The sequence below is a fragment of the Triticum aestivum genome, chromosome 4B (genome assembly GCF_018294505.1).
Source record: "Triticum aestivum cultivar Chinese Spring chromosome 4B, IWGSC CS RefSeq v2.1, whole genome shotgun sequence".
Taxonomy (NCBI): domain Eukaryota; kingdom Viridiplantae; phylum Streptophyta; class Magnoliopsida; order Poales; family Poaceae; genus Triticum; species Triticum aestivum.
In genome coordinates this window covers 273,631,909-273,657,879 of record NC_057804.1, presented here as the reverse complement: position 1 = coordinate 273,657,879, position 25,971 = coordinate 273,631,909, and the positions used below count along the sequence as shown (strand labels likewise).

General features: G+C 45.2%; 1 long non-coding RNA gene across 1 annotated transcript; it reads right to left on the bottom strand.

Annotated features, from left to right (window-relative positions):
• Positions 1-3,404: 3,404 nt before the first annotated feature.
• LOC123094763 (uncharacterized) lies at positions 3,405-4,683 on the bottom strand. Its single transcript, XR_006445957.1, has 3 exons — positions 4,003-4,683; positions 3,855-3,923; positions 3,405-3,746 (listed from the first exon to the last, which is right to left on the bottom strand). It is a non-coding gene; the product is annotated as an uncharacterized lncRNA (long non-coding RNA).
• Between the last annotated feature and the right edge of the window lie 21,288 nt (positions 4,684-25,971).

Here is a 25,971-nt window from a genome sequence, read left to right as displayed (position 1 = left end):
TCCATGGCTCACGCTCATGTATTGCGTGAAGATTGAAAAAGTTTGAGAACATCAAAAGATGAAACAATTGCTTGGCTTGTCATCGGGGTTGTGCATGATTTAAATATTTTGTGTGATGAAGATAGAGCATAGCCAGACTATATGATTTTGTAGGGATAACTTTCTTTGGCCATGTTATTTTGAGACGACATGATTGCTTTGTTAGTATGCTTGAAGTATTATCGTTCTTACGTCAATATTAAACTTTTGTTTCGAATCTTATGGATCTGAATATTCTTGCCACAATAAATAGAATTACATTGATAAATATGTTAGGTAGCATTCCACATCAAAAATTCTTTTTTTTATCATTTACCTACTCGAGGACGAGCAGGAATTAAGCTTGGGGATGCTGATGTTTGAATAGATGATTTTTACATGATACCAAATTCATGTAAAAATGTTCTACTTGAGTACTTTGTGTTGGTTTGAATAGATGAATCTGAGATTGTGTGATGCATATCGTATAATCATACCCACGGATACTTGTGGTGACATTGGAGTATCTAGGTGACATTAGGGTTTTGGTTGATGTGTGTCTTAAGGTGTTATTTTACTACGAACTCTAGGGTTGTTTGTGACACTTATAGGAATAGCCTAATGGATTGATCGAAAATAATAACTTTGAGGTGGTTTCATACCCTACAATAATCTCTTCATTTGTTCTCCGCTATTAGTGACTTTGGAGTGACTCTTTGTTGCATATTGAGTGATTGTTATATGATCCAATTATGTTATTATTGTTAAGAGAACTTGCACTAGTGAAAGTATGAATGCTACGTCTTGAGCTTGTGTTAGTTTTCCTTGAAGAGGAAAGGGTGATGCAGCAATAGTAGCGTAAGTATTTCCCTCAGTTTTTGAGAACCAAGGTATCAGTCCAGTAGGAGGCTCCTCAAAGTCCCACGCACCTACACAAACAAACAAGAACCTCGCAACCAACGCAATAAAGGGGTTGTCAATCCCTTCACGGTAAATTGCAAAAGTGAGATCTGATAGAGATAATATGATAAGATAGATATTTTTGGTATTTTTATGATATAGATTGGAAAAGTAAAGATGCAAATAAGAGTAGATGGGAAACTTATATGATAAAAGATAGACCCGGGGGCCATAGGTTTCACTAGTGGCTTCTCTCAAGATAGCATAAATATTACGATGGGTGAACAAATTACTGTCTAGCAATTGATAAAAAAGCGGATAGTTATGAGATTATCTAGGCATGATCATGTATATAGGCATCACGTCCGTGACAAGTAGATCGACTCCTTCCTGCATCTACTATTATTACTCCACACATCGACCGACTCCTGCTTGCATCTAGAGTATTAAGTCCATAAAGAACAGAGTAACGCATTAAGAAAGATGACATGATGTAGAGGGATAAACTCATGCAATATGATATAAACCCCATCTTTTTATCCTCGATGGCAACAATACAATACGTGCCTTGCTGCCCCTGCTGTCAGTGGGAAAGGACACCGCAAGATTGAGCCCAAAGCTAAGCACTTCTCCCATTGCAAGAAAGATCAATCTAGTAGGCCAAACCAAACTGATAATTCGAAGAGACTTGCAAAGATAATTTAATCACACATAAAAGAATTCAGAGGAGATTCAAATATTTCTCATAGATAAACTTGATCATAAACCCACAATTCATCGGATCTCGACAAACATACCGCAAAAAGAGTTACATCGAGTAGATCTCCAAGAAGATCGAGGAGAACTTTGTATTGAGATTCAAAGAGAGAGAAGAAGCCATGTAGCTAATAACTATGGACCCGAAGGTCTGTGGTAAACTACTCACAACTCATTGAAAGGGCCTCGGAGATGATGTAGAGGTTCTCCGTGGCCGATTCCCCCTCCGGTGGAGCGCCGGCGAAGGCTCCAAGAAGGGATCTCGCGGATACAGAAGGTTGCGGCGGTGGAATTAGGTTTTTGTGGTGCTCCTCGAAGGTTTCAGGGTACGTAGGTATATATAGGAGGAAGAAGTAGGTCGGTGGATGCTCGAGGGGCCCACAAGGGTGGGGGCGTGCCCATCCCTAGGGGGCGCGCCGGGCACCCTCGTGGCCACGTCCTCTGTTGCTTGACGTCCACTCCAAGTCCCCTGGTTTGCATTTATTCCAAAAAGATCGCTCCCGAAGGTTTCATCCCGTTTGGACTCCGTTTGATATTCCTTTTCTTTGAAACACTGAAATAGGCAAAAAGGAGGCCTCTGCTGGAGTACTATAAAATCCTATCCTATGAATCAAAGGAGGCCTCTGCTGGAGTACAGTACAACTGTAGCTAGCAGTATTGCTGGTACAGTAGTTTTCTTCAAGAAGCGGAATTCAATGAAGTCATGATGGTTCCTTCGTCCGAGCAAATTAATAGTAGGAATGGTTGGGCCTGTGATTTGATGGCTCATAGTCATTATTACTGCGGCGTGATGACCGGGATGACTCTCCCTTGGAGTTCTGCATGAATGGCAAGTGGTCTAGGATGGTCGACGTCCCACATGTCGGTGAACAGAAGTATTCTTTTTTATATCGAGGAGCAAGGAAACCACGTGGTATAGTATCACTGCTGATCTATATTTATTTTTTATTTTTGATGAAAGCTAGCATTTCAACTCTTACGATGAAGGAGTTCCAAACACGACACATGCTGGATGTCCCACACGTCAGCAAAAGGAGTGGGACATGAACATCGTGGTAGAGCGTCTCCACTTCTTCCACTTCTAGGTCGGAGACCACACGTAGTACTAGTGGTATGAATGATACAAAGTGCGACCTGGAGAGAAAGACACGTCTAGTTGGAAGGTCTCAGGCCATACACGTAAACAAATATAAAACCTAATATGTGCCTGTAATTAATATGAGAGAATTCCTTATTTAGCCCTTTCTTAAATTTTGGTTCCCTTTTTGGCCCTAGTAAAAAAATTCTTCCTGTTCTGACACTCAAACTTCAGTTTGTTCCCTATATGACATTTCCGTCAGTTCTGGCAACTAACACCGTTAAATCTGACAGGAAAAGTCATTTTTACCCTTGGTGTAGTTTGTGACCAAAATTGTGAACTAGAAGTCAAAAGCAATGGTGATGTGATATGTTTGTCTTGAATACATTACCAAATGAAACCAAATCTGCAATTTAGCACATCTTTAATTTTAATTGGATAATTGGACAGAACCTCCCTTGTATTTTGATGATATATGCCCTGTACAGTTCATATATGCGCAATTTATAATATACTTGGAGCAGATTCACATGTATGCAAACTAAAAGTTCAAAGAAACTTGGTCCAGGTTCACATATACGCAAAGAGTCCACATATTTAGTCCTCTACACACATTCAGGTTCACATAGAGTTCACAGATAATAGTCCAGGTTCACATCATGTCAAATACAACACATGAAGGTCACATATAGCACGTACAAAAGCCCAGGTTCACATATATATTACATAAACAGTTCAAAAGTTTCCAAAATGAACCATGATATGGAAAGGGATCCAATGAGAATCACAAGCTAAGCCTCATTTTGCTTCGTGTGCTCATTGCAGGGCTGGCAAGATTCATTTTTTGCTTCATGTGCCCATTGCAGGGCTGTCATGTGGCACCATAGGAAGGTGTGGCAACTTATCAGCAACCTCTTTGCTTTTTCTTTTGGCATGTAATTTCAAAGCAACAGATTCTTTCTTGTTGGCCACACAAATGGGCTGAGTTCTTGATCTACACATACACATTCATGGCAGCACATCATACATCACATATAGTAGCCCAGGTTAAAAAAGAACAATGCATAACATAACATAAAATTCGGAAACAACCATAGGTTACCTTTTTGCTACTCCGGATCCAGATTTACTCCCTTTCCCTTTTTCCTTAGTTGTTTTCTCCAACATTTGGCTATAGTGAGAAGAATGCAATTAGAATACAAAACCAAGCTTTCATCTAATCTACCACAAAATTCAGAACTAGTTCTTACCTTTTTGATGCTCCAGTAGAGTAATCATGTTTTCTCTTTTTCGTAGTTGTAGGTTCCAAGCTTTGGCTATGGTGAGAAGTTACTTAGAATTCAAACACAGATTTCATATGATCTTCCATTGTAGAAGCATATATGCTCCATGGACACTTATCTTCATCCCTTTTTGAACAATAAGCTCTGAACCTATGTGGTGCACTCTTTTCGGTGTCAAACTCAAATTCATGTTTGATTGCATGCTGAGAAAGCGCCAATTTAAACTCTGTCATATTGGGATATTTTCTTCCTTCGTTCATTGGAGGATCTAATTTATTATATTCAATGTGTGGTGCATGATCTGCCTCGTGATATTTCTCATCTTCCTCTACTTCAACCTCTGACATGCTCTCATCCTTGCTCTCATCCTTGCTCTCAACCTCGCTCTCAGCCTCGCTCTCATGATCAGGAACATAGTCTTTGTCCTTTTCTTTATTGGAACAAGGAACCATGATAAGAGGTACAAGTTCATCCTCTAAATAAATATTTTCCTCATCAACACCAACATGCTCATTCTCAGGTACTGGGTTGCGAAGATAATCATCATCATCTTGTTCTATGTTGGTAGGTTGGCTATGCGCATCACTATGCCACTCCGTTATAGGCTCATATGGTTCCGATGGATCACAATATGCAACAAACATATGCACAACCTTTGTCTTAGAGTGTTTCTCAAACGTCGACACCAATTATTGGTCAGATGTTACTTCAGGGTAGATTTTCAGAAAATCATCATAGTACTGAACATGTGCAACTTCCAAATAACGAGGTGAGTACTGCTCTACGATTGATTCAACCAAGTACTTATAATTTGTTAAGTCAAAATCAATAACCTTATCAAAACAGAAGCATTTGATATCCTTTCTAGCCTTTTTTGGGTTGCCAAGCAAACTGATTTTCAGCACATAAGTTGAATTTCGATCCATCCTGTAAAAACCAAATAAACTTAATCATGAGTTGCATTTGGGATCCGTCTCTAAATTCAGATTTTCCAGCAAATATCCATCTCTAAATGAAACTCCTAAGTAATCTATTGCATATCGACAAATCTAGAAGAGAGGTGCAACAAATATGTTGCATTTGGGATCCATCTCTAAGTAATTTTCAAGGCCATCTCTAAGTAATCTGTCAAATTTAAAGAAGAGATGACTCACCCATCTATACAAGCCGATGTAGCCGCATCCTTCGGTGATACTTGGCCTTGCTCCGGTGATGCGCTTTTACCACGCAAGGCCGAGACCGCCGCACAGCCGGCCTCCCCACCATGGCCGCCCTCCGCCTCCCCACCATGGTCGCTTTGCTCGTCGTCAACAGGTTGGCCGCCCCCCGCCTTCCCACCATTGCCACCTCGCCCGTCCTACACGGGTAGGCCGCCCCCGCCTCCCCACCATGGCCGCCTCGCCCATGGCCCTCGTCCACCTTGCCCTCCTCCATGCGCCGCCATTGGGTGCCTCGCTCGCGCCGCTGCTACGTGCCTCGCTCGCGCCGCCGCTGTCGCGCTAGGTTTAGGTCTCGGGGAGGAGATGGGGAATCGGGGGCAGAAGGGGGGTTCGTTTTTCTTTTTTTTAGCGTGCTATAAAGCAGGGGTAAATATGACTTTTCCTGTCATAGTTGACGGTGTTAACGGCAAAGAATGACAGAAGTGTCATGGAAGGAACAAAATAAAGTTATGTTGTCAAAGAAGGAAAAAATAAATTTTTAGGGCCAAAAAGGGAACCAAAATTTAAGAAAAGGCCAAATAAGGAATTCTCTCAATTAATATAGTAGTAGAATACTTAGGCACGTACATCATAACATCACTGTGCATTGCACGTACAACATTTAGTGGTAGTAAGAGACAAATGCCTATATGCCATGCATGTTCATACTATTTGTGCCTTTGTACTTCACTTACTGCGCTACATTACTCATGTTCGTACGTCCACTCCTGGGTACATGTCCATCTCGCAGCTCCAGTCCCACGTGTTCCTCATAGATGGAACGATCCATAACGGTGGGCAACGGGAGTCCATATCATCGCAGCTTCTTAGTGTGGCTCCCCACGATGGAGACTCATCCAAACCAAAGCGACATAGATCAGGGATAGGGGCGTTCAAGATATGAATATGTCGGTGCACAATGAAAACACATCCTTTCTTCACGAATGGCAGGCCGTCGGCGTCGTGCATGGAAGGTGGCATCGTTTGCACTATGGGGTAGTTGTCCCCGATGAAAATTGAGTACTCTTCAAGTGTGTTCATCTGCACCCAGGTAGCATCACGGGGGTCAAACACGCCGCCGTCCATCTGGTACACCTGACATCTCAAACCTGGATACATGCTGACGTGCATGGTTATGGTCCATGCAGTATAATAAGGTGACGTAAGAAGGGGATACAGATTAAAATAAAATACTTTATAGTGCTTATTTCTATGAGGGGGAATGGAAGCAATGTATAGACCGGTTGCGGCACGGGCGACGACAAACAATTTGAGAGTGTTACCTGGGCCATTTACATTAATTAAAGTAGGAGTAGTTTTGTTTGATGGGATTATGGCTACCTAGCTAGTACTACACGAAATTGAAATTGTTAGGCTGATGCCAATGCATGGGTGCTTAGATGAGGTGCTAAGCACATTAAATAGCTTAGCAACTATACTCCCCAATGCATATGTGCTTAGCTTATGGTTGCTAAGAGCATCTGCAACAGTTTGTATGTACAATCATTGGTATAAGTGTCCACGTCAGCAACCAACAACACATCATACAGGCTCTTCAATGAGGCGTATGTTAAGCGTGTGTAAAACAACCAGGCGGGTCCACTAAATGTTGAAGAAATGAACAGGCTTGCCTCGGAGCTTGTGCCTGGAGCGTTGCTTAGGTTCATATGATTTCATTTTCTCTCTTCTTTTATTATGTGCCATGTCATCAAAATAGTCCAGGTGGCAACTTTACCAACGATGATCATATGACTGTTGGAGATGCCCTAAGCTTGCTTCATTTAATGATTTAGCAACTAAAGCTCTTCATGTATTGGTGGGCTTCCTTCCTTTAAATGTTTTGCCTAGGTTCACGCGCTTAGCATTGTTTCTTCCTGGGGTCACCACACTCATCTCTCTCCTCTTAAATAACTTGCCACATTAGATTTGTTGCCTACATGAAAGGCTTAGCACCTGTACAAGGTGGGGGATTGGGAAGGGCCTTAAGTCCTTTATCTCTACTATTATAAAAAATCGAGTTGGTGATGATGGTGTGCCTTCCATCTTGTAATATAGACCACCCGACCTATATCTGATGGATAGAAAGCAAACTATGACAATTTTACAAAAGATACCCGCACCTCTCTCCACATTTACACATAGGGCCTTTCCTCGTTCATCCTTATCTCCCACAACCTCATTGTTGAGCAATTAAAAAAAGAAGTCTCTGGAACAATCTAGCATGGTGGCTGCTGTCGGCGCCGTCCATCCCCATGCCTCCGCCCAGTCCGACCACCAGTCACCACCACACCCACTCCTCCTCACCTTATCTCTCATCTTTCTCGAGATATCATTTTTTCGATGAAATTCTCGAGATACCATTTTTTCAATAAAATTCTCGAGATATCATTAGTTTTTACACATGGGATTACTCCTGCATGGGTCAATCACAACAGGTGTTTTGTAAAAAATGCATCTTGATATTCCATGCAATGCACGGGCAACTTGCTAGTAGTTTATAGAACTTGGCATTATAAATTTGCGTAGATGACTATCCCAATCAACAAAAAAAGAAGGAAAGAACTACTCCTGCTCCTGGAGTATAAAGAGACATGTACTGAAATGTTATTAGATGACATGGCAATAAGATATATGATAGTTCCTGTCTCTACTACTCTTGGATCAAAGAGCAGGGATTACCTGGGTACATGATCAGGGTCCAGTCGTGATAGATCGTGGCACCTTGTTGCCCTTCAATGGTACCATGGGTAAGACTGCTAAGATAGTATAGTACGTCCCAAATGGGCGTCGTCAGCGACAAGGTTCCAAGTTAAACAAATGCCCCATGCACATCCACGATTGGTGATCGGATTTTGTGTGACGCCCCCGATTCAATCGTACACTAATCATGCATGCAAATGTGTACGATCAAGATCAGGGACTCACGGGAAGATATCACAACACAACTCTAAAACATAAATAAGTCATACAAGCATCATAATACAAGCCAGGGGCCTCGAGGGCTCGAATACAAGTGCTCGATCATAGACAAGTCAGCGGAAGCAACAATATCTGAGTACAGACATAAGTTAAACAAGTTTGCCTTAAGAAGGCTAGCACAAACTGGAATACAAATCGAAAGAGGCACAGGCCTCCTGCCTGGGATCCTCCTAAACTACTCCTGGTCGTCGTCAGCGGGCTGCACGTAGTAGTAGGCACCTCCAGCGTAGTAGGGGTCATCGTCGACGGTGGCGTCTGGCTCCAGGGCTCCAACATCTGGTTGCGACAACCAGGTAGAAGGGAAAGGGGAAAAGAGGGAGAAAAGCAACCATGAGTACTCATCCAAAGTACTCGCAAGCAAGAAGCTACACTACATATGCATGGGTATATGTGTAAAGGGCCATATCGGTGGATTGAACTGCAGAATGCCAGAATAAGAGGGGGATAGCTAATCATGTCGAAGACTACACTTCTGGCAGCCTCCGTCTTGCAGCATGTAGAAGAGAGTAGATTGAAGTCCTCCAAGTAGCATCTCCAAGTAGCATCGCATAGCATAAACCTACCCGGCGATCCTCCCCTCGTCGCCCTGTGGAAAAGCGATCATCGGGTTGTCTGTGGAACTTGGAAGGGTGTGTTTTATTAAGTATCTGATTCTAGTTGTCATAAGGTCAAGGTACAACTCCAAGTCATCCTGTTACCGAAGATCACGACTATTCGAATAGATTAACTTCCCTGCAAGGGTGCACCACATAACCCAACACGCTTGATCCCATTTGGCCGGACACACTTTCCTAGGTCATGCCCGGCCTCGGAAGATCAACACGTCGCAGCCCCACCTAGGCCTAATAGAGAGGTCAGCACGCCGGTCTAACTCCTATGGCGCAGGGGTCTGGGCCCATCGCCCATTGCACACCTGCACGTTGCGTGGGCGGCCGAAAACAGAACTAGCCCCCTTAATACAAGAGCAGGCTTACGTTCCAATCCGGCGCGCGCCGCTCAGTCGCTGACGTCTAGAAGGCTTCGGCTGATACCACGACGCCGGGATACCCATAACTACTCCCGCATAGATGGTTAGTGCGTATAGACCAAATGGCCAGACTCAGATCAAATACCAAGATCTCGTTAAGCGTGTTAAGTATCCGCGAACGCCGAACAGGGCCAGGCCCACCTGTCTCCTAGGTGGTCTCAACCTGCCCTGTTGCTCCGCCACAAAGTAACAGTCGGGGGCCGTCGGGAACCCAGGCCCACCTCTACCGGGATGGAGCCACCTGTCCTTTCAGCCTCCTCATCAGAATCACTTGCGGGTACTCATCGAGCTGACCCGACTTTAGTCACCATCTGTATAGTATGTATGTATGTATGTAAAGTATATACCCGTGATCACCTCCCGAGTGATCACGACCCAATAGTATAGCGAGGCAGACTGACAAGAATGTAGGGCCAATGATGATAAACTAGCATCCTATACTAAGCATTTAGGATTGCGGGTAAGGTATCAATGACTGTAGCAACAATGACAGGCTATGCAACAGAATAGGAGTAACCAAATAGTAACATGCTACACTACTCTAATGCAAGCAATATAGAGAAGAATAGGCGATATCTGGTGATCAAAGGGGGGGCTTGCCTGGTTGCTCAAAAAAAAGAGAGAGGGGTCGTCGGTGACGTAGTCAACCATAGGGGCATCAGCATCGTCACAGGGTCTACCGGAGAGAAGAGGGGGAAGAAACAGTAAATACATAGCAAGCAAGTGCATAACAGGACAACAAGCAGAGCTAGACGTGTTCTAACGCGGTATGAGGCGATACCGGTGAGGGGGGGGGGGAAACATCCGGGAAAGTATCCCCGGTGTTCCGTGTTTTCGGACAGATGAACCGGAGGGGAAAGTTGCGTGTTCGATATGCTAGGGGTGTGTGGCGGACGAACGGACCACGTATTCGGATTCGTCTCATCGTTCTGAGCAACTTTCATGTAGAAAACATTTTCATCCGAGTTACGGATTATTTTCTATGATTTTCTAAAGTTTTAATGATATTTTGCAATTTAATTAATTCGAAAATAATGAGTAAATGCTAGGTGCATCCAGATCTGTGTACACATAAGTGTACCAGAGGGTGACATGTGGGTCCAGGCGGTCCCAGTTGACCAGTCAACGTTTGACTGGTCAACAGGGGGTGGGGTCCCCCTGTCATAGACTCATTAGGCTAGTCTTACAGTTTAGTTAACTAAACTAGATGATTAAGCTAATTAATTCTAATTAAACCAATTTAATTTAGTTAATTACTTTTATTAAATCATCATTTTTTTTCATTTATAAAACAAAATAGGGAAGAGCGCCCCAGCTGCCAGTGGCACAAAAGCCACTGGAGCGGGCTTAATAGGCGCGGGCGAGGGGAGCGGGCGCCCGCCCGAACGGGGCATGGGCAAGGCTGTGCCCGGCGATGGCCACCGGGGCGGCGGCGCGGCGCCGGAAAGGGGAAGCAGGGGCGAGGCCAGGTGCGGTGGTAGCCGGGGCGGCCGGCAGAGAGGCGGGGGAGCACGGGGCCGTCGCAGCAGCGAGGCACCGGCGGAGGCGGTGAACGGCGCGGCTATGGCGAGCTTCGGCCATGGCGAGCAACGGTACAGAGGGGCATGGATCGAGACCGGGAACAGCGGGAATCGGACGAGATGCTCCCCACGAGCTCGATGGTGAGGTCGAGGGGGCCGGGGACGGCTTGGACGCGATGAATCGGAGCGGCAAAGACGACCTATAGCCATGGCGGCTAGCGAGGCTACGGGGACGAAGGGAGTAGGGGGAGGAGGATAGGAGGGGGGGTTCCTCACAGGGGAGCTGCAAGGGGAAGGCAATGGGCTCGGTGGAGCCGTCGAGGGGGAAATCGAGGACGGGGCGACGGGCGATGCGGAGGAGCTCCGGGCTGCGGCGACGAGCAGCAATGGCGGGTGGTCCGGCGATGGGGAGGCCTTCGGGCAGCGGCGAGGGGCGATGTAGTCCAGCGGGGAGGTGGACGAAGAGGCGGGCGACGGGGAGCACCGGTGACGACGGGGCGGCGAAGCACGTGGGCGGGGGCTGGCGAGGCGGCACCGGGCGATGGCCTATGAGCCCCGATCCGATCTGGATCGGGGGGGAGGGAGAGAGGAGGGAGTAGGGGAGTGGGGCGCGTGGGGGTTAGGGTTCGGTCGCCCCAGGGGGTTGTAGGGGTTCGGCGGGCCGGGGGAGGGGAGCTGGGTTGGCTGGGTGCGCGACCAGTCGGGCCGCCTGGTGGGCCGAAGCCCAAGGGGCCGGGAGGCTTTCTCCTCTTTTTTTTGTATTTTCTTTTCTTTTATTTATTTTCTTTTCTGTTTTATTTCATTTTAAATCATTTAGGCATTTTATAAAAATGTGTTCGCTTTATTATAATTATCCTGACATTTAACTGCACACTCCGAACATTTTAGTTTAATTTTTGAAAACTTTTGTTGTTTGCCAAATTTTTAAATTGAATTCGAATCGGTTTCGAACTAATGCGAGATTAACCACAGTAATCAAGGTGACGTGGCATCATTAGCGGAGGATTACTGTAGCGTAACTATCCGGGCGTCACAATTCTCCTCCACTACAAGAAATCTCGTCCCTAGATTTAAGAGGTAGTGAAAGGGGGGAAGGTTTGGTAACGAGTCTAGCGGGTCTTCTCATTCTGGCTTGCTCTTCTCGAAGAGACCAGTCCAATACATTGATGTCTTCATTCCTTTGCTTCCGGTCATCATGATGAAGTCGACATCCTTTCTTCGGGATCTTCATCGTACTTACGAATAGGTAACAGGGCAGATCGGCAATGACAGAATGCTATAAGGGTAATAATCTGGGATTAACCCATGAATGAGTATAAGAGTACCTCTCGAGTTGAACAAATAAAACACATCGAGAGTGAGGTTCGAAGGTACAATAAGAGGTTCCAAGCAGATAGATAGTGGCTCGAAGTCTGAACCAGAGTGAGAAAGGGGTTCAGAGTAGCGAGAGTAAGTATAGCGTCTGATACCAGAATAGAACACTCGGAAGGTGGCCCGTGAATTAAATACAAAGCCAAGCATGGGGAATAACCATTAGAAACAGGGTTGTACAGGTGAGTCAGGTTTTGATCCTGTGAAACTGTGGGTTATGGGCCCACCATGTGGGTTAAGTAGGAAGGGCAGTAATGTCTTGCACGATCGTGTAAGCAAGGCATGTCAGAGGATAGCCTATCAGTTATGTTGGCAACAATATCGGTACCAAGGGCGAGGGACGAAGAGAACCAATTCCTGCTCGTTGAACGAGGCGGACCAATAGGCCAAGTTCTCGTCCATCGGTGGCTTCCAGAATGCCATCAACAATAGTAACAGGGTTACACCAGACAAGATGGTACACCGAGGTGTTTACATAAGCAAGGAATTATTACCGCTCATATAGATCACAAGAAGGTTTAAACAAAACAATGGAAAGGAAAATGTGTTTAAATACATAATTCAGGGGTATATCCTTTCCAAGGGCAAATAGAGCATGATATCCATGACAGGATATAAAGTAGAAAACCCTTTTAGGCAAGGGGAGAAAAATTTCATGACATTACCCATACAGCGGTGTTTGGATAATTGAGCAGGAAACATTTAGCATTGGGCTTCAAATGTTCTTATTGAAAATCGGAGTACCACATGCATGCTTCGAGATAGCATTGACATGGTCATCAGGTGAAGATCAGACTTTGGAAACACAAAGGATCCATCAGGAACAACTTATAGAATAAGTCTTCCAATTTCCTCATGGAAGAATGGATAGCATTGCTAAAAGGAAAATTATAACAATAGGTCCTCCGGTCAGGTGTGCTAGGCATGACATCACCTTATCGGGTCATAGAAAGACCAACGTTATAACTCTTGGAAATATGTTCCCACCATCATATCTGACCGAGATTCAGATCTGATTGGTGTCAGGATACCTCAGACTCAGGATGCCCGAGAAGAAAAGGTGCAAAACAAATTGACGAGACGACATTGTAAGATTATTGGGGAATGTACTATGGAAGCAAGTTTCAACTCAAGAGTTCAAACCAAAGAGAGGATGACGGGGTAGCTGATGGAGTCAGTAACAACCCTTGAGATTTCCAAAAAGGTGGATTTCCACAATTATGTGAACAAGGAGATAGCATTTGTCAGATCAAATGGTATAATGATGTATGCTCGAGGAAAACATACACAATTAAACATTGGTTGAAAGGTGCACCCGAAATATGGGCTGGGTTGCACGGCCAACATTGGAATGGTGATTCAATAATCAATAGTCTAAGAATGAACGGTTGACCATTAACTTCAAAGCAATATGGTTGCTAGAAGGGCGGAATCCAAACAGCACCGCTCACTTGTTGGTACCCTGGTTGGAATCAACACGAGGACCCAAGAAGAATGGTGATGGTGAGAAGTATCACCATACCAAGAATTCTTAAGAGGTGGTGAAATTCTCACGACATTCTTGACATAAAGGATGGTAATACTCCAAGGTAAAGACAAACAAATGCTGGATAGCAAGCATCTTAAGGTATAACACAAAACACGAACAAGTTGGTGTTGAACGGAAGGCAATAAAGTGGTCGATGACAACACAAATCATCGAGGGCAAGGATGGTATTTCTCATCATGACTCCGGTTGATATCCTGGAAGAGCTCATAAGGTTGATGATGATCACGACACATTTGTCGAGAGATTTCATGAACATGTAATCAATCAGCGATGACATCAAGTCAAGGGAATGATGAAGCAAGAGGTTATTGGAACCACAATTACGACACAAACTCGAACTCAAGCTTGTTGTTTAAGGTGAAAGGGTATGACGAGGAAAATCGACGTAACCTTAGCTATCGTCGCAAATTGGTGCTCCGAGAATAAGGACCAGGTAGCACAGTTAGAATCATCACGACAACGATGTAGCCGATTAGGATAGGAATGACTTGAAGGATTATTAAACTCATAAGTAATGAAAATTACTTAGAGTTAAATGAATCGGATTACAGACTCAATTCACTTAACGGTGTTCTCGAGTGTTTAATAACTCAGGCCCGTGAAAAATTGGAACCAGTGAGAATGTAGCACTTGATGGAGGACTCATAAGAAGTTATGTAGTTCCATGATAATCTCGAGATACCAGGGGGTAATACTCGATGACAGATCAAGTAGAGGTTGGACTGGGGCATTGCTCTGCAGAAGACAAGTGCTTAAACTTGCACGAGAAATGGTATTCAAAGGAGAACATGGTCGGAACCACGATTGCAAAAAGGCCAGATCCCAGATATAAGATGATCTTATACCAAGGGAATAATTAATTTTTAAAAGAAGCTTCGATGAGAAGATGTACATCGTGTCCATGGGCATGAACACCAAGTTCAAGGTCGACTCCCACTTCTCCAATGCGCAACCTTTCATTCACTTCTCGCGTTCAATGAAGTTGTAGTGTTGAAATTTTATCTGGCAAAATACCAGAAGAGTACGACTCGTGAAAACTTTCGAGTTCACACATATTAAGGAAGGCATAGGTTCAACCCATCGGGGCATCTTAGAATCATATACCAGAATCTTTAGAAGTAATTAAGTCAAGCTCGAAGGCAAAGCATGGTTGAGAAAGCAGAGGATACAATTTACCACAGGCATTATGTATCAGAGGAAAGGCTCACAAGGTTATTGAATATGAAGGGCGTTGTCAGATAAAATCCAACAAAGGATCTGGTGGTCCACAAGGGATCTGACTTGAGCATCGGTACTCAACTAGAGGAAGAAGAATGCAAGGAGATAAGATTATAGAAACAACTGACTAACTCAATTGTCAAACGCAAAGGAATTATGATTTCCAAATCAAGGGATCAGAAGCAATGCTCTAATTAGGGATGGATAAGTTGAATAGCCTTAGGGTACAATCAACGACAATTGGATTGGTCGAGAACCAATTCCAGTTAAAAGAATGGCAGCTCAGCCGGAAAAGTAATTTATAAGGATCAATGATGATTGCGTGTATTCGCAAACATATTGAGTCAACAGACTCAAAATGATAATGACAGGGAATGTCAATAAGACTACGAGACTTATGGGATTAACCATAATGCAAGCAAGCAAGAATTTCAAGAGCCAAAGGCTCCAGAGGATTTTCGGAAGATCGAATAGTATTTTGAAGACTTTTGTGAAACACATGAACAACTGGGGATGAGCGGATACTCGACAAGTGCGAGGATTTATTTGAAGGGGTATTCATGTGACAAAGAACAGCAATGCAGTAAGCTCAAAGGATTATCGAAACAACGACGAGTTTTTCAGGGTATCTTGTAATAACAAGACCAAATGGGGATGAAGGTAAGAATAACAACGACAAGTAGTTATCCATAAGGGTTTATGGTGGAAGGGGGATTGCAAACGCGATGAACACAAGTTCTCGGGTTAACAGCGGGGACTATCTTTAGGGTCTTCACGTGCAGTAGATGATCATCAATAATAAGGGCTCTCCGGGTGAAAGCGATAACGAGATCCTAATGTTAGATTTAACAAAATTCATTTTAACCCGAATAGAAGAGAGATCAGAGTCCCAGAGTATAGGATGAGGAATAAAATATCCTACTACCACCCAATGGTAACGTGTGCCCGTAAGACACACATCCATGTTAGTAAAAGTTTTGCAATGTCTAGACTCGACTTTGGCCAAGGAGTTGGAAGGGGGGTTCCTACAGGCAGTTGGCTCTGATACCAACTTGTGATGCCCCCGATTCAATCGTACACTAATCATGCATGCAAATGTGTATGATCAAGATAAGGGACTCACGGGAAGATATCACAACACAACTCTAAAACATAAATAAGTCATACAAGCATCATAATACAAGCCAGGGGCCTCGAGGGCTCGAATTCAAGTGCTCGATCATAGACAAGTCAGTGGAAGCAACAATATCTGAGTACAAACATAAGTTAAACAAGTTTGCCTTAAGAAGGCTAGCACAAACTGGAATACAAATCGAAAGAGGCGCAGGCCTCCTGCCTAGGATCCTCCTAAACTACTCCTGGTCGTCGTCAGCGGGCTGCACGTAGTAGTAGGCACCTCCAGCGTAGTAGGAGTCATCGTCGACGGTGGCGTCTGGCTCCAGGGCTCCAGCATCTGGTTGCGACAACCAGGTAGAAGGGAAAGGGGAAAAGAGGGAGAAAAGCAACTGTGAGTACTCATCCAAAGTACTCGCAAGCAAGGAGCTACACTACATATGCATGGGTATATGTGTAAAGGGCCATATCGGTGGACTAAACTGCAGAATGCCAGAATAAGAGGGGGATAGCTAATCATGTCGAAGACTACGCTTCTGGTAGCCTCCGTCTTGCAGCATGTAGAAGAGAGTAGATTGAAGTCCTCCAAGTAGCATCTCCAAGTAGCATCTCCAGTAGCATCGCATAGCATAATCCTACCCGGAGATCCTCCCCTCGTCGCCCTATGGAAAAGCGATCACCGAGTTGTCTGTGGAACTTGGAAGGGTGTGTTTTATTAAGTATCCGGTTCTAGTTGTCATAAGGTCAAGGTACAACTCCAAGTCGTCCTGTTACCGAAGATCACGGCTATTCGAATAGATTAACTTCCCTGCAAGGGTGCACCACATAACCCAACACACTTGATCCCATTTGGCCGAACACACTTTCCTGGGTCATTCCCGGCCTCGGAAGATCAACATGTTGCAGCCCGACCTAGGCCTAACAGAGAGGTCAGCATGCCGGTCTAACTCCTATGGCGCAGGGGTCTGGGCCCATCGCCCTGAGCACACCTGCATGTTGCGTGGGCGGCCAAAAGCAGAACTAGCCCCCTTAATACAAGAGCAGGCTGACGTTCCAATCCGGCGCGCGCCGCTCAGTCGCTGATGTCTAGAAGGCTTCGGCTGATACCACGACGCTGGGATACTGTGACGCCCAGATAATTAAGCTACAGTAATTCTCTACTAATGATGCCACGTCACTTCGATTACTATCGCTAATCTCGTGTTAGTTCGAAACCGATTCAAATTCAAATTCAATTAAAGGCAAATAATAAAAGTTTTCAAACGATGAAACCAAAATGTTCAAGGTGGGTCAGATAAATCATGTGTAAATACGATGGAGAAACCAAACCTTGATAAAATTTTTAAGGGCTCTAAACTAATTAAAATAGTAGTGAAAACAATTAAACAAATACATATTGGATTTTATAAAATATTAAAAATATTTTATTATGGGTTAAGAATTGATGTGACAGCAGTTTGTTTATAAATACTACTTTAGGTACTGGTGGTGATTTTTGTAAAAACTAAAAAATTAAAAGAAACTAGAAATGAAACAGAAAAGAAAATAAGAAAAAGAATCAAAACAGAAACAGAACTAACACACACAAAAAAGGAAAGAACCCCCCCGGGGCTCCGGCCCAGCAGCCGCCGGCCCAACTGGGCCAAGTCCCTGCCAGGCCAGCCCACTCCCATGGCCCCTTAAACCCCACCCCGACCGGAACCCTAACCGGTCCACTCCCCACGTTCACCACTCCCCCCCCCCCCGATCTCTCCCCCTCGCTCCCTCGTCTCCTCCCCCCGATCCAATCTGGATCGGGGCACGACTGCGCTTGCCTCCGACAACCGTGTCGCCGCCGCCGCGCTGACCCCTTCGTCGCCGGCGCCCTCCTCCTCAAAGCTTCTGCCGCGCGTGGATCCGGTCTGGGCAGTTGATGCCCCATGCCTCCCGTCGCCTCCCCGGCCCTGTTGCTGGACCGGCCTCGTCTTCCTCGACGGCCTGCCTCCACTCCGACACCGTCGTCCCCGTGGCCCTCCTCGCGCCCCGCTGCCTCGTTCCCTGCCGCTCGATGTGAGCCTCCCCCTCGATCTCCTTGTTTCCCCCTTTCCCGTTTCTTCATCGCTGGAGTTCGCCGGACAGCCGCAACGAGAGCTCGCTAGGCGCTCGTGCTCACCACCACCGGTCGCACACACACACGCTCGCGCCAGGGTTAACTTAACTAATCATGAAAAAATAATAAAAATAAATAAATAAATAAATAAACTAAATTAATTAACTTAACTAATCATGTTTAGTTCACCTAATTAACTATTGTTAATTAATTAAACAGTAATTAGATTAGTTAAATCCTAATTAGAATAAACAGAGTATGACATGCGGGACCCACATGTCAGGTTGACCGGGTCAATAGCCAGAGTTGACCGCTAACGTCATGATGACGTCATAAATGCATTAGAGGATTAAATTAATTCTGTTAATTCTAGAAAATGATAAAGTCTTTTTAAAATTAATATAAAATAAACCATAGCTCGGATTAAAATACGTTGTACATGAAAGTTGCTCAGAACGACGAGACGAACCCGGAAACGCAGCCCGTTCGTCCGCCACGCGTCCCTAGCATAGTGAACCTGCAACATTTCACCACCGGTTCATCTGTCCAGAAACACGGAACACCGGGGATACTTTCCCGGATGTTTCCCCCCTTCACCGGTATCACCTCATACTGCGTTAGAACACGTCTAGCTCTGCTTGTTGTACTGTTATGCACTTGCTTGCTATGTATTTACTGTTTCTCCCCCCTCTTCTCTCCAGTAGACCCCGTGACGATGCTGATGCCCCTATGGTCGACTACGTCACCGACGACCCCTCCTTGTCTGAGCAACCAGGCAAGCCCCCCCCCTTGATCACTAGATATCGCCTATTCTCCTCTATACTGCTTGCATTAGAGTAGTGTAGCATGTTACTGCTTTCCGTTAATCCTATTCTGATGCATAGCCTGACATTGCTGCTACATCTGTTGATACCTTACCTTCAATCCTAAATACTTAGTATAGGATGCTAGTTTATCATCATTGGCCCTAAATTCTTGTCAGTCTGCCTTGCTATACTATTGGGCCGTGATCACTCGGGAGGCGATCACGGGTATATACTATACATACTTACATACTATACAGATGGTGACTAAAGTCGGGTCAGCTCGATGAGTACCCGCAAGTGATTCTGATGAGGGGGCTGTAAGGACAGGTGGCTCCATCCCGGAAGAGGTGGGCCTGGGTTCCCGACGGCCCCCGACTGTTACTTTGTGGCGGAGCGACAGGGCAGGTTGAGACCACCTAGGAGACAGGTGGGCCTGGCCCTGTTCGGCGTTCGCGGATACTTAACACGCTTAACGAGATCTTGGTATTTGATCTGAGTCTGGCCATTTGGTCTATATGCACTAACCATCTACGCGGGAGTAGTTATGGGTATCCCGATGTCGTGGTATCAGCCGAAGCCTTTTTGACGTCAGCGACTGAGCGGCGCAAGCCGGGTTGGACTGCGTTAACGCAACTTCCTTTGTAATGGAGGTTGCTAGGTCTGCTCACCGGCCGCGTACGTGCAGGTGTGCTAAGGGCGATGGGCCCAGACCCCTGTGCGCTTAGGTTTAGACCGGCGTGCTGACCTCTCTGTTGTGCCTAGGTGGGGCTGCGACATGTTGATCTTCCGAGGCCGGGCATGACCCAGGAAAGTGTGTCCGGACAAATGGGATCGAGCGTGTTGGGTTATGTGGTGCACCCCTGCAGGGAAGTTAATCTATTCGAATAGCCGTGATCTTCGGTAACAGGACGACTTGGAGTTGTACCTTGATCTTATGACAACTAGAACCGGATACTTAATAAAACACACCCTTCCAAGTTCCACAGACAACCCGGTGATCGCTTTTCCACAGGGCGACGAGGGGAGGATCGCCGGGTAGGATTATGCTATGCGATGCTACTGGAGATGCTACTTGGAGATGCTACTTGGAGTACTTCACTCTACTCTCTTCTACATGCTGCGAGACGGAGGCTGCCAGAAGCGTAGTCTTCGACAGGATTAGCTATCCCCCTCTTATTCTGGCATTCTGCAGTTCAGTCCACCGATATGGCCCTTTACACATATACCCATGCATATGTAGTGTAGCTCCTTGCTTGCGAGTACTTTGGATGAGTACTCACGATTGCTTTTCTCCCTCTTTTCCCCTTTCCCTTCTACCTGGTTGTTGCAACCAGATGCCTCAGATATTGTTGCTTCCGTTGACTCGTCTATGATCGAGCACTTGTATTCGAGCCCTCGAGGCCCCTGGCTTGTATTATGATGCTTGTATGACTTATTTATGTTTTAGAGTTGTGTTGTGATATCTTCCCGTGAGTCCCTGATCTTGATTGTACACATTTGCGTGCATGATTAGTGTACGATTGAATCGGGGGCGTCACAAGTTGGTATCAGAGCCGACTGCCTGTAGGAATCCCCCTTCCACACTCCTTGGCCGAAGTCGAGTCTAGACATTACAAACTTTTACTAACATGGCTATGCGGCTTACGGCCCCACGTCACCATTGGGTGGTAGTAGGATCTTTTATTCCTCGACCTATACTCTGGGACTCTGAACTTTCTCCTATTCAGGTTAAATGAATTTGCTAAATCTAACATTAGGATCTCGTTATCACTTTCACCCAGAGAGCACTTTATTACCGATGGTCGTCTGCTGCACAAGAAGACCCTGAAGATACTCTCCGTTGTTAACCCGAGAACTTGTGTTCGTCGTGTTTGCAATTCCCCTTCCACCGTCAACCCTTATGGATAACTACTTGCAGTTGTTATTCTTACATTCATCCCCAGTTGGTCTTGTTATTACCAGATACCTCGAAACACTCGTCGTTGTTTCGATAATCCTTTGAGCTTATCGCCTTGCTGTTCTTTGTCACCTGAATACCCCTATGGATAATTCTCGCACTTATCGAGTATCTGCTCATCCCCCAGTTGTTCATGTGTTTCACAATGGTCTTCGAAATACTATTGGGTCCTCCAAAAATCCTTAGTAGCTTCTTGCTCTGTCATACTTGTCTACTTGCATGGTGGATGCTTTCCATATGTCTGGCAATATTCGTTAGTATCCTTAGGCAATGTCATTTTGATCCTTTTGATTCAACATGAGTGTGAATGCACACAATCATCAGTTGATCCTTTTAAATTATCTTTCCGACTCAGACGTCATTTTAAACATGAGCTGGTTCTCAACCAATCAAAATGCCGTCGATAGTACCCCTAAGGCTATTCAACTTATCCATCCCTAATCAGAACATTGCTTCTGATCCTTTGTTTTGGAAATCATAATTCCTTTGAATTTAAGCTTTGAATTATTCAGATGATTCCATAACCTGTTGCATTTGCATTCCTTCCTTTTCTGGTTGAGTATTGATACTCACATCAGATCCTTTGTGGACCATCAAGTCCTTTGTTGGATTGTTATCCGACAATGTCCTTCACATTTGATCACTTTGTGAGTTCTTCCCCTGATACATAATGCCTTTGTTAAGTTGTATCCTCTGCTTGGCCAACCATGCTCTGCTTTCGGGCTTGTGTTATTTACTCTTGAAACTTGTGGTATATGTTTCTAAGAAGCCCCTATGGGTTGAACATATGCCTTCTCTAAACTGTGTGAACCCGAAAGTTTTCACGAGTCATACTCTTCTAGTGCTTCACTAGATAAAATTTCAACACCGCAACTTCATCGAACGTGAGAAGTGAATGAAAGGTTATGCATTGGAGAAGTGGGAGTCGGCCTTGAACTTGTGTTCATGCCCATGGACACGATGTAGATCTTATCATTAAAGCTTCTCTGAAATTAAGTATTCCTTTGGTATAAGTTCATCTTATATCTGGGATCTGGCCTTTTGCAATCGTGGTTCCGACCATGTTCTCTTTTATATACCATTTCTCGTGCAAGTTTAAGCACTTGTCTTCTGTAGAGAAATACCCCAGTCCAACCTCTACTTTGATCTGTCATCGAGTATTACCCCCTGGTATCTCGAGATTATCATGGAACTTCATAACATCTTATGAGTTCTTCATCAAGTGCTACATTCCCACTAATTCCAATTTTTCACGGGCTCTGAGTTATTAAACACTCAAAGACACCACTAACTGGACCGAGTCCGCACTACGGTTCAACAACTCTTCAGTAAGCTTCTATAAGTACGAGTTTGTACCCGATCTCATCATTCCTAGCCTGAACGGCTATGTCATTATCATGCTAATTTTAACTGTGCTACCTGGTCCTTCTTCTTGGAGCACAATTTTTGACGATGAGCTAAGCTTACGTCGATTTTCCTCATCATGTCATTTTGCCTTGAACATCAAACTTGGTTTGGAGCTTATGACATACCCGTGGCTCCAATAACCTTTCGCTTCATCATTCCTTTGACTTGATGTCATCGCCGATCGGTTACACCTTCATGAAATCTCTCGACAATTGTGTCATGATCATCATCAACATTTTGAGCTCTTCTAGGATATCAATTGAATTCATGACGAGAAATACCATCCTTGCCCTTGATGAATTTTATTATCCTCGACCACCTTATTGCCTTCCCACCAACACAGCTTGTTCGTGTTGGGTGTTGTACCTTGAGTTCCCTGCCATCCAGCAATTGTTCTCCTTTACTCGGAACATTACCATCTCTTATGTCATCAATGTTGTGAGAATTACACCACCTTTTAAGAATTTGTGATACAGTGATGCTTCCCACCATCACCATTCTTTCTTGGTCCTCGTGTTGATTCCAATCGGTGTACCAACAAGTGAATGGTGCTATTTGAATTCTGCCCTTCTAGCAATCCTATTGCTTTGAAGTTAATGGTCGGCCGTTCATTCTTGCACTATTGATTATTGAATCACCATTCTGACATTGGTCGTGCAACCCAACCCATATTTCGGGCGCACCTTTCAACCAATGTTTAATTGTGTATGTTTTCCTCGAGCATACCTCATTATATCATTTGATCTGAAAAATGTTATCTCGTTCACCTAATTGTGGAAATCTATCTTTTGGAAATCCCAATGAATTGTCGCTGAGTTCATCCTGCCACCTCCTCACCCTCTCCTTGGTTTAATGATGAGCTCTTGTTTCGGAACTTGCTCCCATAGTTCATTTCCCGAGAATCTTACATGGTCATCTCGTCAATTTGTGTTGCATCTTTTCTTCTCAGGCATCCCGAGTTTGAGATATCCTAACACTAATCAGATATGAATCCCGGTCAGATATGATGGTTGGAGCACATTTTCAGGAGTTATAACATTGGTCCTCATATGACTTGGTAAGGTGATGTCATGCCTAGCACACCTGGCCGGAGGACCTAGTGTTGTAGTTTCCTTTTTAACAAGGTTAACCATTCTTCCATGAGGAAATGGAATGACTTGTTTAATAAGTTTTTCCTGATGGATCCTTTGTGTATCCAAGGTCTGATCTTTGCTTGAAGACCTTGTCAATGCTATCTCGAAGCATGTCTGTGATACTCCGATCTTCGATAAGAACATTTGCAACAAAATGTTATGTTTTCTTCATCAATTATCCAAACCACCGTTGTATGGGTAACGTCATGAAAATTCCTCTCCCCATTATTAAAATGGTTTTCTACGTTATATCCTGTCATGGATATCATGCTATGCTTGTCCTTGGGAAGGATATACCCCTGAAACATGTGTTTAACCACATTTTCCTTTCCATTTTTCTGTTTAATCTGATAATCATATTTTCCTTTCCATTGGTTGGTTTAACCTTTCTTGTGATCTATATGATCTAAGTTGTGATATTCTCCTGTTTATGTAAACACCTCAGTGTACAATTCTGTCAGCAAGACCATGCTACTATTGTTGATGACATTCCGGTAGCCACCGATGGACGAGAACTTTGCCTATTGGTCCGCCTCGTTGCAACGAGCAGGAAAATGGTTCTCTTCGTCCCTCTCCCTTGGTACCAACGTTGTTGCCGACATAACTGACATGGTACTCTCTGACATGCCTTGTTATCATGACCGTGCAAGATGTCACTGCTCCTATTAAAAAAAATCACATGGTGGGCCCATAACCCATAGTTCCACAGGGTCGAAACTTGACTGTCCTGTACACCCCCTATTCCCAAAGTTATTCCTCGCGCGTGGCCTCGTATGTAATTCACGGGCCATCGTCCTAGTGATCTATTCTGGTATCAAACGCAATACTTACTCTCGCTACTCTGAACCCTTTCTCACTTTGGTTCAGACTTCGAGCAACTATCTATCCGCTTGGAACCTCTTATTGTACCTACATACCTTACTCTCGATGTATTTCATATGTTCAACTCGAGAGATAATCTTATACTCATTCATGGGTTAACCCCAGATTGTTTCCCTCAAAAGCTTATGTCGTAGTGAGCTGGCCCCTTATCCTTTCGGTAAGTACGATGGAGTTTCCCGGAAGAAATGATGACAAGTTTATCCATGATTGCATTTGGAATAAAGAATAGAAGACATCAACGAAAAGGGTTAACCTTCTTTCGAGTAGAAGATCCCGTTTAGGAATATCGTAACCAGAACTTTCCCCCTTGCTCCCCTCTTAAATCTCGGGACGAGATTTCTTGTAGTGGAGGAGAATTGTGACGCCCGGATAATTAAGCTACAGTAATTCTCTGCTAATGATGCCACGTCACTTCGATTACTATCGCTAATCTCGTGTTAGTTCAAAACCGATTCAAATTCAAATTCAATTAAAGGCAAATAATAAAAGTTTTCAAACAATGAAACCAAAATGTTCAAGGTGGGTCAGATAAATCATGTGTAAATACGATGGAGAAACCAAACCTTGATAAAATGTTTAAGGGCTCTAAACTAATTAAAACAGTAGTGAAAACAATTAAACAAATACATATTGGATTTTATAAAATATTAAAAATATTTATTATGGGTTAAGAATTGATGTGACAGCAGTTTGTTTATAAATACTACTTTAGGTACTAGTGGTGATTTTTGTAAAAACTAAAAAATTAAAAGAAACTAGAAATGAAACAGAAAAGAAAATAAGAAAAAGAATCAAAACAGAAACAGAACTAACACACACACAAAAAAGGAAAGAACCCCCCCGGGGCTCCGGCCCAGCAGCCCCCGGCCCAACTGGGCAAAGTCCCTGCCAGGCCGGCCCACCCTCATGGCCCCTTAACCCCCACCCCGACCGGAACCCTAACCGGTCCACTCCCCACGTTCACCACTCCCCCCCGATCTCTCCCCCTCGCTCCCTCGTCTCCTCCCCCCGATCCAATCTGGATCGGGGCACGACCGCGCTTGCCTCCGATGACCGCGTCGCCGCCGCCGCGCTGACCCCTTCGTCGCCGGCGCCCTCCTCCTCAAAGCTTCTGCCGCGCGTGGATCCGGTCTGGGCAGTCGATGCCCCACGCCTCCTGTCGCCTCCCCGGCCCTGTTGCTGGACCGGCCCCGTCTTCCTCGACGGCCTGCCTCCACTCCGACACCATCGTCCCCGTCGTCCTCCTCGCGCCCCGCTGCCTCGTTCCCTGCCGCTCGATGTGAGCCTCCCCCTCGATCTCCTTGTTTCCCCCTTTTCCATTTCTTCGTCGCCGGAGTTCGCTGGACAGCCGCAACGAGAGCTCGCTAGGCGCTCGTGCTGACCACCATCGGTCGCACACACACACGCTCGCGCCAGGGCGCGCCTCCTGGCTATGGCCTTCACACGCACGTCCCGCCGTGCCCGTCAGCCCCGACCACCGCTGCACGCGGTCGCCGTTGCCTCCCCCCGCTGCTCGTCCGCCGCCCCACTACTCGCCCGTCGCCCCGCCGTGGCCACGGCCTCGCCTCGCTGCGCCCAATCGGGCACTCAACTGCGCCCGTTTCCCGTTCGCCCGCCCCGGTTGGGCTGGGTCCCTGACCAGTGGGGCCAGCCCCAGATTAGAACGAAAAAAAAGAATGAAAAAAT